Below are 11,965 nucleotides of genomic sequence, written 5' to 3' on the forward strand. Positions count from 1 at the left end.
ATATGTAAATTAAATTAAAAATGAATAAGTATCGAAAATTTCATGATAATCTGACCATTAGTTGATTTTTGCTATATTTTTTTTAAACATGGGTATGTTTATGGCTTTAAAATGATCACTCCATAGGGACGTTGTTTTAAGGCGTCGATAATGTAAATACTATTTTAGTCTCGCATTTTCATTATTTTCGTACAATGTAAAAAAAAGTAGTAGTTTATTTGAAGCTTCTTTTAAATGGTACAACGTTAGGATGATAATATTACATTAAATTACATTTACATCGTGTTACATATAGTGGGAAATTAAACCTATGGCGCACATTGGAGGTACCTAAAAACAAAGATCAAATATATTTAAATTACGTAAGAAATGCGAGCATGAAAAGTAATATGGTTAAGATTAAACTTAGAAAAAAAAAAGGACTAGTTGTTAAAACTGGAAAAGAAAAAGACAGGGCATTCTAGTAAAAAATATAATAAATTTATCACTAAAAATATTGCAGCATTAAGAATTTTTTAAAACTTAATTTAACATTATATATAAATTCTAAATGCTGCAATATTTTAAGTTATAAATTTATTATATTTTTTACTAGAATATCGTCTTTTTCTTTTCTAGTTTTAACAACTAGTTCTGTTTTTCTCAGTTTTAATCTAATCATATTATTTTTTATGCTCGCATTTTTCTATGTAATCCTTAATTTTTCTAGGTCTTGCTTTGAAATAATATTTTCTTTTTGTGTTCAATATTGTCAACAATCCATAAAAAATTATTACCAACTTTTTAAAATGACTAGATAAAAAAAACTTATAAGAAAAGACGCAATTAAGTAAATAAACAAAAAGAAGGGGAAATAGAGAAACAGAATTAACATGCGCACTCAATACCACTTAGCATGGTGTCCATCGCTTGTTGAAAAATGGCAGGCGCTACTTTGATGCCAAAAGGTAACTGGTTGTATTTGTACAATCCCTTATGCTGTATATGATGCATAGTATTTTGGAGCAATTCTCCTCGACCGGTATTTGTAAATACGCGTCGCTCAAATCTATCTTGGAGAAGATATTACCACCATTCAACTTCGTGAATATTTCCTCTGAGCTTGGTAGAGGGTAATGGTAATCTTGTAATATGGAGTTTAGACCTGTCGAAAAGTCTGCGCACACTGATTTCATCATTCTTTTTCTTTACATATACGGTGGGGGCTGCCCAGTCGCTGTGTTCTATTTTTGATAGTATGCCTGTCTGCTCCAATCTGTCTAATTCTTTATTAATCTTTTCCAACCCAGCGAACGGAACGTTTCGCTTTTTTTCTAAAAATTGGGCTGGTGTTTTCTTTAAGTTCAAACGAGGCCTTAAATTTATTGCAACGACCTAATTTAGTCATAAATACATCAGGGAATAATTTTTTTAAGTCCTCTTTTATATTTTCTCTTGTTGGAGTAGTACATTCTATTTTTTTACAGAATGTATTAATTGGCTTATCCCACACAGGTTTTCGCTATTTTTCAATACGAACATTTTTAATTTCTTCGTAATCCCTTTCAATTTTATCGGAAGGAAAACTTCTTCAAACACCACCAGTTACCGTCCGAGCTGATTTACTTGTTTTCATCATGGTTGGTTTACCCAACTTTTTCCATGTATTCAAGTTTATTATAGAAATATCGGATCCTGAATCCAGTTGTAATTTTATTGGCGTTTTAAATATTTCCGCTTTTATGTATTTTCGCCGATTTTTGTCTAATTTTTCCTTTGATTTTGTTTGCTGTACTCTCTTTCTGGTGAAATCTTTATATCTGCAACAATCGAATTTGTGTCCGACTTTCTTGCAAATGTAGCATTTTTTCTTCTTATAAGGGCAATCCGATTCCCAATGTCTTTTTGTGCATCTCTTACAGTTATATCTAGGAAGAGACTTGTTATTTTCTTTACTATAATTATAATTATTATATTTGGAATATCTCGTTCCGTTTTGACTGCTTTTATTTGATAAGTTCTTGGTTGGCGTGTATGGTTTTCTAACCTTTCTTACATATGCCACTCTGGATTCTTCTATCTTTTTTTAATCCATTTTTAGTGTAATGGCCCTTTCACAATCCTCTGCTAATTTCTGAAGTGTTAAATCTTGCTCAGATTCCAGCTTAGACAACAATCGTCTGCGTATTTCTGCATTTTTCGTGGAGACTAACCCTTGTGCGAAGATTAGGCATTTGAAATCTACTGTTAGTTCCGCTAGCTTAAAATTATCACAGTTTTTATTGACAACTGATGCGTATATCAAATAATCTTGGTTGTCCATCTTCCTTAGATTCATACACAACCATCTCTTATGAAAAAGAGATATATTCGGATTAAGTAATTCTTTTAGTAATTTTACAGCTTCCATGAAATCTAATTCCGTAGTTTTTTTTAGGTAGTATATAATCTACGAACTTGCTGTGTTCTCTTCCACCCAACTTCCTGAGTAAAAGGCTCTTTTTCTGGCTATTTGGCCAACTTTTACAGTCCAGTTGAAAGACATCCTCGTATCTTGTATAGTATGCTTCAAAAGTATTTTCTTCCTCCGGCACATAATTAAATGTGTCCATGCTATTAAATATAGTTGTATGCGAGAAATTAGTACTGTCGACATTTTCTCGGTTAGTCTTTAATAGTTCCAGTGTTTTAGCAAAACGTTCATTTTGCCTTTCTTCATATTCAAATTGTAATTTCTTCTGCCTTTCTTCTTGTTCAAGTTGTAATTTCTTCTGCCTTTCTTCTTGTTCAAATTGTAATTTCTTCTGCCTTTCTTCTTGTTCAAATTGTAATTTCTTCTGCATTTCTTCTTGTTCCATTTGCCATTTCAATAATTTCTCCTCTCTACGTGCATCTAGCTCGGATTGCGCCTTTTGTTGCGTCTGCAAAAATTGCATTAACATTCTAGATAAATCGTCCATTTTTTTTGTATCCTTCAGTAGCAGTAATGCAGTTACGAAGAAAAATTGTACAATTTAACATGCAACACAATATCCGTACCATATAAAATGGCTTGTGTTACAAAAAAATTGTTCATAGTTCCTGTTTTCAATAGTAATATCGCTGCTCGAATAATATTTTCTCACTTTGCTAGCGAGTCAAGCTCATCCAACCACAACATAAGAACTGAGGCTTTTGCTGAAACCACAAAATACGATTTACTTTTCCGTTTTAGGCATTTCCTAATAAATAACAGCCGAACTTAAGTACAACTCTTTCCATAGAAAAAAAAAATTTTTTTTCAACTCGAGTCACAATTGAAAAAAATAAAATGTATGGACTACATTTAAATTTTTTTTTTGCGTGAAGTTTTACTGTATTATAACCGTTATCCATTGACAACTTTAGTTTAAAAAAAAAAAATATTTCCTTGATTTTAGTTTAACTGTGGTATTTTTTTTTTTTTTAAATACCGAAGAGAAAAATTGGTTTACCAAAACGTCTTTAGTTGGTATTTACAGCAATTTAGGAAATCCACTGGTGAACTTTTTTTTCTTCGTATGTTACTTCCTTGTAATTTAGTAATACGAATCTGTTCTTCGTAATTTAGTAATACGAATCTGTTTGTCGTTTTACAAAAATTCACTTTTACAGTTTGTTATTTTTTTTTAAGATGGATTCCACGGGAAACGGCGTAAATCGTCGCTTTTTTTTTTTTTGCCACGTTCGAGTTTTTTTTCTTTTAGACTGCAATTAAAGGTTTTGGTTTGTCTCTTTTTTTTCGCCTAGTATTTTAGTAAATAAAATACTATTAATCGAGGTTACTTTTTTTTTAACCTGAATGTAGTTTTTGTTCTTGGAATTTGGAAAACAACCGTTTCTTTCTTTTAGTGTTGTACTTTGGGAGAAAAATATTTTACAGTTTTCCAATATTCGCTGAATTATTCATTTTTTCCGCTTGAGTCGAGCTTCTCTTTAGCGTAAAATCGTTCGTCAAAACTTGTATTCCTTAGAAAGGTCAACCGTTGCGTTGTACTTTTTTTAGTGAGTTCTTTCCATTTCTTCGTCAAACTGTTATATTTGACGTTCATCCTCGTCGTCACTATTAAGTTTGCAGGTTGAAAAAAGTAACGTAGAAAGCAATACAAATGACGACTCAACAAACAAAGGTAGATCAAATAAGAAGTGTATTAGGAAAAGGTATATTTACAGGATATTTACATAATGGTGTCAAATAAGAGAGTCTTTGCTGGAGAAACATATCTGCTCTCGGCGGCCTTCGGTGGCTTCTGGTGAACACCCACTCAGACTAACTGAGTCTTCCTAATTACTATCCACATATGCAAATGAATGTGTGCCATCACAACAATATATTATAAAAACTGTAACTGATTTATTCCTATATATAATAAAAGAGGCGCAGTTTTTCCCCTCTGTGCCAAAATGCCTTAGGTTTACCACAACAGATGGCACATACAATTTATTATGTTTACACTATTAGCCATTACCTTATTTAACTATAGAACGACATTTTAGCCACATTAATTCATAATATTAAAACATTAGATTTTATCTTAGGAGCGACATCATCATCATCGCCATAATCTACAGAGGAAATTGTTCCCATTTCTTCCCCTATTTGCCAAGTACTCCCACCGTTCCCTTCTTACACCGCGTATTTTTACTCACATGATACTTAAATTTAGATCTTTCCTAAGTAACTGGACTATTTCACTATTTGACATAGCATTTACCTTCCGTTCTTCTATACTAAAAATACCAATGTCTCCCAATACTTGTTACTCTCATTCTGATTGGTTGATACGAGCCATTCATCTATTCAGGGATTAATGGAATGAAACTATTCCCTTTACTTAACGAACGCTTCGCCAACTAACAGTTATCCATTACTGATACAGACATATAATTACATTTTAGCCAACTATCGTAATCCAACAGTTTGATTTATGTATTTATTTATTTTTTCCTATACATTTGTTTTTCTTTCATATTATCGAAATGTACATGAATCCCTAAACAGCTTGCTTTTTCCTATACTTTTGTTTTTCCTTTGAATTATCGAAATGTAAAAAATCCTGCATTTGTTTTTTTTATTTTTTGTGCTTTTCTTTCCTGTATTTTCTGGGTTTATTTACATTTTCATACTTTCCGTTTTATTTTACATTATTATTTTTTTTTAAATATTAATTACAAATAAATACAGGGATTGAGTTTCTTTCCATTTCCGTTAGCTTCTGTAGTTTAAAATACGATCTAAGCACCCACCTTTAATTTAGAATTAGCTATTCACTTAGTTAAAGCGTAGAAAACTTAACAGCCGAAAATAGTAAAAAACAAGATACATCAGCAATATATATATATATATATATATATATATATATATATATATATATATATATATATATATATATATTCAGTATAATTTAATTATCTACCAACCTATATACTTTAACGTGCTAAAGCAAAATTTGTTTTTTGTATTTACAAATTATTTAGTTCGAACTGGTTTTTACACACTGATTAAAAAAATAAACAAACGGCTGCTTAATGGGCAAGGAGGCTTAATCGCGCCCCCCCCAATTTGGAACAAATGACTTATTCTACCATTAACCCTAAGTTCGAGTTGCACTCCCATATTTAGAGTTAGTGGTAGTCATAGATTTTTTAATACAATTTTTCCAGAAAGTCAACAATGGTCAAGTGACAATCAACGATTAATAACAAATGAAATAAAATGAATGTCAACACAGTTTCAGCACGTATAAATGATACTTGAATTTTACTGCATTTGGTATCAGGTATTTGTTGATTTTGTTGGGGTTTACAATTTCTCGATTGTCAATTATTTTACACTTTAACAAATGACTATGTCGTTCCTACTTATTTGCGCCCCCCTCCCGCAAAGAGCCAACGTTCATGATTTTACTTATTTTTCATAATTTTTTCAACGTTTATTATTCCATCTATCCTAGAAATGAGGGACCATTTGAATAAATTTATATGAAAAAAAAAAAATGATCCCCCACTTTAAATTCTAAAATATTCCATTCGAAATATTCACATGTAATCATCTAAAAAAGCAGAATCTCATTTTTTGGAGGGAGATTGCTAAGGGTTCTCATCTGCTTTTAAATATAGTTATAAGTTATTTTCTAAATTAACAAACTTAATGTTTTCCTTAATGTCAAAGATTTACATCTTGTGTTATTTTCCCCTACATACATTTGTACCATTTTGACCTACCCTCCCCGATCTCCCCATATGAATGGTTAAAAAAACTATCAAGTAATTCACATTTAAATTTGGTGCCTATGTTTTGCGGATTATTTTTTTAAATTTATTTTGCACATATTAATTCATCTTATATTTATGGAGAATCCATTCGGCAATATTCATTATTTAAGCACGCCATTATTGTGATGTTTAATTTGGAATACATTTCAATTTAATTTTCATTATTACCACTGTTTTATTTTATGATTTGTTTCTTGCAAAACAAAATATACCCTTTCCGAAAGACAGGTAAAACTTGCTGATAAAATGTGAAAGCCTTCTGGAGAGCAAACCGCTTCAATATAATTCCACAAATATCCAGGGGAGCTCTTGCAGTGTCATAATAAATAATAATTGTCTCAGTATGAAGGGTTTCCCCTACATTGACCAAGGACTTAATTTAAGTGGAGCATCAAAACAGATACTACACTTGGCTCGTGATCTTTTATGTAAGGTACAAAGTAAAAATACGGTGTTTTTCTTTTTTGAACATTTTCTTTTGTGAATTAGCGGTTTTTTAAAATTTCAGACGACAAATGTTAAAAATATAGCGATTTTCTGGAGATTTTTTTTTCCTTAATCTTCCATTTGGCAACACTGGCTGGGAGTTGCTTATTAGCTTTACGACACCACCTATTCTTGGCATTCAATAGTCGTTCTTTCCATGACGAGTTGGGGGTGTCTATTCCGAAAACCGTTTGTAACATCAGGAGATTGTGGGTTGGGCAACGACATCAACACCACCAACAACAACAATCTTATTTTAATTTTTTTGGAAGGGGATGGGGCACGCTTCCACCGAGCACTGACGGTTAGCGGGCACTGCTAGTTAGTAATATTACTGATTTTACAAAAAATAAATAAATAAATAAATAAAATAAAAACAAAGAAAAACATTGAAAACTGAAGATAAAACGCCAATGTTGAAAAAGTTGCTCCCACGTTCCTTACTTATGTAAAGACTTTTAAACACCAGCAATTTTATTATAACTCTTGTTTTAATGAACGAACATTGAATATTCTTATTTCAAAATATAGCTGAGAAGATGATCTATTAACTGTAAAAATTGTTTAAAATCTGGTTGTAAAATTATGAGCGGTGAAGCTTTAAAGCAGTTCTAAATGAGTTAAACTAACGTTCCGTGTTTGAATGATGAAGCAGAGCAATGAGATTAATTGACTTTGTTCATTCAAAGGGTTGTGACATCGTAACCTTTGCGAAACTGAAAGCGAGGCTCGAAATTCAGACTCCCCAACCTATTTTGTACCCTATGGCCTTCTCAAACTCAAAGAGTGAGAAAACAAAGCCTTTGTTTGAAAATATTCTTAACAATAGGTCAGCTTTGGGTAGGATTGAAACCGTTATCTTCAAAAAATTATCACCTGTAGGCAGTCAGAGGCTTACTTGGCCAAAACGTGGTGAAACGACAACTCTGGGTGGCTGTAATTGCTGAGAATGCAGTTAGGAGATTCGGAGTTTCTATCCCGTCGTGGTTACCACCTGATGAAAGCCAGAGGAATTGTTGGCTGAAACGTCGTGAAACAACAACTAAGAAAGATGAGGATAATAGTCCGCAATGAATAAATTAATAAAATAATACTCATCTCAATAATGAATTCTAATTAAATAATTGTTTGCGGCAAATTTTAATGGAGTATTCCGAAAACCTATGAAAGTCGTCATTTTATAGAAAGTGATTAAGGTAAAACGTAAGTAAAAAAAAAATTACCCCCCCCCAAAAAAGTAAATTCCAGGCAGCCAAAAAAACAAAACAAAGGGGACTCCTTTTACATTAAATTTATATAGAAGAGTACCTCCCCCCCTTTTTGAAAAAATAATTTCTTCATATGGAAATTATTTTTCTCCGCCATTTGTAAATGTTATATTTCAGCACCTCCGAAAACCTGTAAAAGACGTCATTGGGGTGATTCTTTTCTGGGACGCCAGGACGCCAGCTCGCCAAAAAGTACGCCACGGGCCAAATTTCATTCCGTCATAAAAACAACTTTATATAGAAAAAAAACAACTTGTTTTTACACTTTTATCTCGCGAATAAACATGAAATTATATATTGAAAATCGCGTTTATTATTTTTAATATCCAACAACGGAGTTAAAGTCAATAATTCCGATTTTAAAACAAAACTAATTTTTTTGATAAATCTATGTTTGGCGTACTCATGAATTATCTTTTTTAAAGAATAAACTTGAATAAAGTTTATTTTTACAAGAATGTTAAGACATTTACCTAGCAAATAAACATAAAATATATAGGAAAAACCGCGTTTATTATTTTTAAAAAATCAAAATTATTCATCGGGTATAAAGTTGACTTCCTTTTTTTTCCTTAAACGAAAGTGACTTGGTTTGATAAAATTGTGTTTGGCGTACTCATGAATTTTTTTTTCTAAAGAATAAAAATTGAATAAAGTTTATTTTTACAAGAATGTTCAGACATTTACCTAGCAAATAAGCATAAAATATATAGGGAACACCGCGTTTATTATCTAAAAAATCCACCGCGTATGAAGTCAGTTTCGTTTAAAAAAAAAAAAAAAAAAACTTCATACCCGATGTAATGTCTGATCAGTTGTTTTTATGACGGAATGAAATTTGGCCCGTGGCGTACTTTTTGGCGTCCTGGCGTCCCAGAAAAGAATCACCCGCAAATAAGCATAAAATACCCTCTCCTCCCCATGTTAAGAATCGCTTTCGAAATAATAACGTTATTATTTCAGCGCGGTACCAAAATTACATAGTGTTTTCTTTCTTTATTTTTGTTTTGTAATGACACAAACAGTGTTAAAACTAGAGTATTTTTTTAAATAAATATTTAGTTTCGTTTTCGTATCTTGACTCGGTGATCAAGTTTATTTTTTTTAAGCAAGAGTTAAAAATAATTTTGTTAAATATTATGAGGGTGCATAGTCACTTTTAAAAACAACATCTCCTTCAAGAATGATGATAAAATGTGTTTTCAATCGATATTTATTCAATAAGGGACCAGTTTTCCTACCTAGCAAAAAGTGGGGGGGGGGGAGTTTTGGGGGTACGAGTTTTCTGGGTACGGGGTTTCCGGAGACGAGTTTTCCGGGCACCATTAAAAAAATACTCTAGTTTTGAAACTTTTTCGTCTCATTACGAAACAAAAATAAAGAAAGAAAACAGGTATTATCAAAGAAAGCAATTATTTTATTTAGAAGAATTAATTCAGTTTAAATAATTCTTGTGTTATTACAAAACAACAAAAAAGAAAACACGGTCTTATGTAATTTTGGTACCGTGCTGAAATAATAACATTATTTCGAAAGCCATTCATAACATGGGGAGGAGAGGGTATCGTTTAAAAGTCATTTCGGTGGCACTTGTGCACTTGTGCAGTGCAGCAGTACTTAAAAATATACAAATTTATTTTCTTTTGGAGGTGGGGGAGGCTCGTTTTAAAACTATATCTACCTCAGTATTTTCTTTAATTTTCGGACATTTTTTTGTTAAAAATTATTTACTAAGTAATGTCGAGTGCGACATTACTTGTTATTTTTTTTTTTAACTAAATAAACTCTTTAAAATAAGTTTAAACACCAAAAACTTATAAAGCTAGGTAGAAAACGAAAACTTTGAAAAATCAATTTAATTTTTTTAAAACAATAAAAATGTAAAAGTGCATTACCTAAAAACATACAAACTTATTTTTATTTTATTTTTTTTTTGGAGGGGGGGGGGGGCTCGTTTTAAAACTATATCTACCTTAATATTTTCTTTAATTTTCTATTTTTGAGCCAGTATCCTCCTAAAACGTGATCCTCTTATGTCGGACATTTTTTGTTCATAAGTAATACTCGACATTACTTCTTTTTTTTTTTTTAAACTAAATAAACTCTTTAAAATAAGTTGAAAGACCAAAAACTTTCAAAGCTAGGTAGAAAACGAAAACTTAGAAAAAGTAATTTAATTTTTTTAGAACAACAGTAAACAAGTAAAAATATTTTTAAAAAATATTATCGGATGTGTATTCTCTTTTAAAGACAATATCTTCTTCAAGAACGGTCATAAAATGTGTTTTCAATCGATATTTATTCAATAAGAGACCAGTTTTCCTACCTAGCAAAATAGGACGAATTTTCCGGGGTCGAGTTTTCCCGAGACGAGTTTTCCGGGGACGAGTTTTCCTAAATTCAACATTTATTTGGTCTATATTTGTTTTGTGACAACTTTTTCGAATCACTGTGTACAGTAAAACAAACCCGCATGGGCAACTAGCGGATTTTTTTTTTTTTTTTTTTTTGTTTTAGGTGTCCATTCCTTACAAGTGTCAACCTTTTTTTTTTTAATGACGTGGTTATTGTGCAGAAGTGCAAAATTAATGTTACCCCACAGACAGTTAAAAAATAGTATGCAAAGGATTCGTTCTGTAGAGAGAAAAGGTGAGGGGTCTAATCTATTTTGAAAATAGATTACATTGAAACATTATGAGTAAATAAAACTGCATTCTTTTGTTTTTGTTTTCAACTTTTCAATTAAAAGCAAAATTAAAGAAAGCGAATCAAAAACACATAAGAAAGAGATACTTCTCTGTGAATAAGTTACATGATGGCGTGCAGCTGCAGCACTGCAGCAGTAGTGCAGTCACTTGGAAGCTGTCAAACATGGAATTGCACAGAAATAAATAAAAGCGGATAATTCGATAACTTGCACACGAGTCCTAACGCACTCTTTAAATATGGAAAAAAGTTCAGCTCACAAAACAGCGTCACCGGGCAAACACCTCGGTTATGACTTTAGTTTACAAAAAAGCAACGTTTCAACATGGCTCATTGAGATTGTTTGGTCAGCTTGTGATTGTGTGCACGAGTGCACGACGGGCTATAAATAATTTTATACTTGATGAATTTTCGTAATTTTTAATATATTACTATTTTGACATGACAAGTAAGTACTGTTGTTTTAAGCAAGAACAACACATTTAAAAAAAAGTCGATTTGTAGACTATCTTAACAAGCACTCGAAAAAGTATCCAGTGGAAAAATAATTATAAGCAAAAACAGAATTCATTGAGTTTTATCGTATGTTTTAATGTGGAAGGGTTGTGCAACCAATTCAGTATGACAAACTGACTCATCTCCCTTGACTTAAATGTAATTGTAGATGACTTTTTGTTAAAAATACATCGTGTGCATCTACTGAATCATTTTTGATAAATTTTGGAATTTATACTAATTTCAACATAACACATAAGTATGCAATAATGTTTTCACCTGAAATGCGTCGATTTAAAAGATCACCAATTGACATAAGCACTGTGCTTATCAACATCTTGGATACAATACGTTAAGAAGTTTGTCAAGTTAAGAAATTGTATCTATATTTAAAAGTAAAAATCCCATCCCCTTAAAAATGAGATTCAATTTTTTAGGCGATTACATATGATCACCTAGAGGAATTGCATTTTATAACTCAAAGTTTTGCATATAATCTTAATGTAAAATGAACCTCTTTTTTCAGGTCACTCTAAATTTTTAGGGCAGTTAAATATTTTTTAAATCTCTAATTACTGACTGGTAAAAATTTTGGGTTTTGTTGCTCTGAATATTTGAAAATAATAAATGCTTTATGATTAAAATATTTGCCGATTTTACAATTTTTTCTTTTCATCTAATTAAAAATTGTTCTTATCTTTTCAAATAAGGATTAATATAAGCGTGTAGTATATGTT

The 11,965-nt window shown here is 31.3% G+C and overlaps 1 protein-coding gene across 4 annotated transcripts in view; it reads right to left on the bottom strand.

Annotated features, from left to right (window-relative positions):
• Positions 1-11,093, bottom strand: part of LOC145259186 (medium-chain acyl-CoA ligase ACSF2, mitochondrial-like) — a 138,291-nt gene extending 127,198 nt beyond the window's left edge. The window contains exon 1 of one of the 4 annotated variants that reach the window (XM_080116960.1): positions 10,840-11,093. The gene's annotated coding sequence lies outside the window, so the exon portion shown is untranslated. Of the gene's footprint in view, positions 1-10,353 lie in introns of all 4 variants that reach the window. The other 3 variants (XM_080116961.1, XM_080116958.1, XM_080116959.1) reach the window with 3 other exon arrangements.
• Between the last annotated feature and the right edge of the window lie 872 nt (positions 11,094-11,965).

Source organism: Euprymna scolopes, chromosome 34, assembly GCF_053919585.1.
Source record: "Euprymna scolopes isolate OS-2025 chromosome 34, ASM5391958v1, whole genome shotgun sequence".
In the NCBI taxonomy this organism is placed as follows: domain Eukaryota; kingdom Metazoa; phylum Mollusca; class Cephalopoda; order Sepiida; family Sepiolidae; genus Euprymna; species Euprymna scolopes.